Below are 3,537 nucleotides of genomic sequence, written 5' to 3'. Positions count from 1 at the left end.
ACTGCCTGCCTGCGTCCTGACTCACCGGAGCCCCCAGCCAATCAGACGCAGGAGCTGAGGGTCGCCAGCCAATCGACTCCTCGGGAGGGGGCCGAGGGGCGGACCCAAGCTTGAATTGAGAGCTACTGTCGGGGCAGTGTGTTACCGAGTTGGAGAGGGATGTGCTCGCTTTGTTGCATAACAGAAGGGGGGAGATAGAGACGGAGCGGGTATTTACGTAATTAGCCCGACAGGGAGCCGCAAGCACTGGGTAAGAAGGGCTAGTCTCCTTTGTGTGCTGTCACTCAATGCCCCGGTGTGGTATTACGTGCGATGGCCTTTGGGCAGGAATCGTGTGCACACATCGTGTAGTACAGCAGGTTTTGCTGATTGGGAACAACAAATAATTGCTCAGCTGCACCACGTGTTCATGACAATCGCCTACTTTTCATACATTTGATCAACTGCGCTGTTCTTTCCTTACAACCTAACGCTGCTAGCCTGCAGGCAAAATATAGGGAGCACATCGAATTGTACACAGTACTGAGAACTATGCAAATCAAAAATGTAAGAGTTAGAAGAAATAAAGGTAATTAATGCAAGTCAAAAAGAAGGAATTTCGAAATAAAGAGAAGGGAAGAAAAAGAAACGGGAGAAAGGAGAATGAACACAATAAGTCAAATCGTAGCGTAAGAAATAGTCTTAGTGAAAAATATTTCACATGCAAAAAAAACAGTACACGTTGAAAACTCAACCCGCGTTTCCGGATTACTGAAACAACAACAAAAAAAGACAGCCCACACTGAACTGCTCTGGGGCCATGGATTTTGTGAATATCCCTTCGTCCTAGTCCCAGTCGTTATTTTTCAGGTGAGCCCACCTCTCACAGCAGAAAGTAGCAGGAAGGGAATAACAAAAATCTAACCCTCCTCAGTCAGTTCCTAGTTATGTCAGACAGCCGGGCATCTTGCTTCCACCTGTTTAGTTTGGTGGACTGGCAAGTGCTGAATAGTAATTTATGTTTCGCACATGCATAGATGGAAATTGCTTTTGCACATGCACATACATTCGTTTCCTAATACAATTTAATTTAAAAGTCAGATTGTATGGGTAAGTAGGGATTCATGAATCGCCCCTAAATCATTACAAGTGGTGATTATATTTTGCCAGTATCTTGCATTTTGTACTTTTTAGTGAGAAAGTGCGTTATCATGGAAACATATTAATAAAAGGATATATATGGACACTCCCCGCCCCCCAGCTGTTCCTTAGCCACCCACAATAAAAAGAGCCAGAATGAGGAGGTGAAACTTGCTCTTGAACGGTATATAGGTGAGCTAATAATATGGGATTCCCTGTGGAAAAGTTACTGAGTAAATCCACATGCCCAGTGTTAGGACAGTTTCGAAAGGCACATTTCCTAGACCTTCCCATTCATGAACATCTATCTGATGTGGTATTTAGAGAATGAAAGGATCCTGATAAACTTTCCATTCATAAATGTATGACTAAATGATACTATTTGGAAGTCACGTGAAGAGTCTGTAGCAGTGAATTCTGTGGTAGCGAATCCAGTGGCCCTTATGTGTATATCAAAGACCAAACTGATAAAAAAATAATGCTGCATTGTAGGAATCTTATGCAAGATCCCATCTGGCTATGATGTAGCTCAAAGTGCATACACATCGCAATCACTCATAGCTGACTTCAAAGGTCTCTATAAAGGCATCCAGGATGATGTTGAGTGTTCTTCTATTCTAAATGCAATAGAAAAATACATTGGTTACCTCTCATACATCTAATTCGATGAGGCCAGACTTTAGCAGTGGCTGACGAAGCAGGTGTAGCAGCAAGAAGATACCTATACCTGACAGAGTGGCATACAGTCTCTCACAATACATGACTACATTAAAGGTGCCTTTTGCAGGTGTTGCATTATTTGGACCTGACTTAGAAAAGCCTCACAAGTTGTTCAAAGGAAATAAGCACCCATCTTTCATCAACCTTCAAACGCTTCAACTTCCTAGTCTTCAAAGTCTTCAGTCCAACAACCATCACATGTCTTGTCAACAGCAACAATACATTTCAAAGAGGCACAAAGCAAAGGGATACAAAAATCGAGGGGAACTGAAGAGTAGAGGTTCTTTACCTTCCAAGATACAGTGTTCCTGACTATTACTGAAATGGTCGAAGGTAGTGGGTAGGAGGGAGGATAACACATTTTAAGGAAGCATGGGAAATATATACCTTGATTCCTGGGTGAAACAAGTAGTAAGCAACAGGTATAGCATATACTTTTTTGCACTCACACCAAACTGTGGGACCCTAAGTACACTCTGCCCCAGAAACAAGAGAAAGAAGCAATGAAATCTGCCAACCAGAAGTAAATGCTAAATAAGGTAATTTCTCTCAAAACAAAACATAAAATGGATAAAGGAATATATTCCATTGTGTTCCTGGTGCCAAAGCTTTTGGCAGAATGCAAGATCAATAAGAATATTCCTTAGGGCAGAGCATGAAGAAACTGCAGTACCTCTGAATGCTAGCAATCCACTAGCTAGGAAATCAGACAATGCCTTACAGATGGTGGTTACAACCCTCAAAAATTTGGCAGGACGTTTCGTAAATAATTTCCAGTGGTCACCCACAAGTCAGCAGGGTGTTAAAACACTGACATCTATTAGATAAGCACCATTCTTGGAGAGGCGACATTACCAGCTGCCCACAAATGCGTTTAAGAAGAGCACGTAATCTCAATCAAATACCGTGCTTCTCACTCTTTCACTACAAACCCATTGACGAGACAAAATCTGTAAAGGGCTTCCTCACATGCAAAAACTGCTCAATCTGTGAATGTACATTCACTATTTATACAATCAACTGCCCATGTCAAAAATTATACATATGCGTGCCACTCATTCACTCAAGATATGAATTCAAGAACATTTTCATAAAATCCACAAATCGGAAACTAAACAATCTTTTGTTGAATATTTCTTAAGGGAACACGAATACAACAGAAACTTTGAGTTCATTGGCATAGAACACAGTTCCCCACTCATCCAAGGGGTGGTAACAGAGTGCTGAAATTTAAACAGAAAGAAATTAACTCTATTCTACAACATGAATCAGCCAAGAAGGGATTAATCCAAGATGCTGGAATGTGTTATTGCCTTTTTTAGGACCTGTATTCTATAGAAATAAGAACATGCAGATTTACAAAATCCATGTTCACCCGTAGCAGTATCTATACTCCTAAGTGCTCATTATTTTCTCTGTTCTATCATATTAGAAATGGGGTTTCTGGTTGGCTAGGGTATGCACCTAAGCCAGGCAGAACCCACCACTCTAGTCAGGGCGAGGGAGGTACACACCCAAGAGATGACATTTTAAAGTAAAAAGAGCCTTAATCCATAGAAATAAATGGATGCATTGTTTTCGCACAGAGTATGTGCCAAAAATAAAGCTGCACGGGCGAGTGTGCGTCAGAAAAGCAAGCAATGCGTCAATTCCTTACTCGCAAGTGAGGCAGTGCCTTGATTCTTTCTCTGGCGGGTA

This window comes from Pleurodeles waltl, chromosome 1_1, assembly GCF_031143425.1.
Source record: "Pleurodeles waltl isolate 20211129_DDA chromosome 1_1, aPleWal1.hap1.20221129, whole genome shotgun sequence".
NCBI lineage: Eukaryota > Metazoa > Chordata > Amphibia > Caudata > Salamandridae > Pleurodeles > Pleurodeles waltl.
This window is presented reverse-complemented; position numbering follows the sequence as displayed.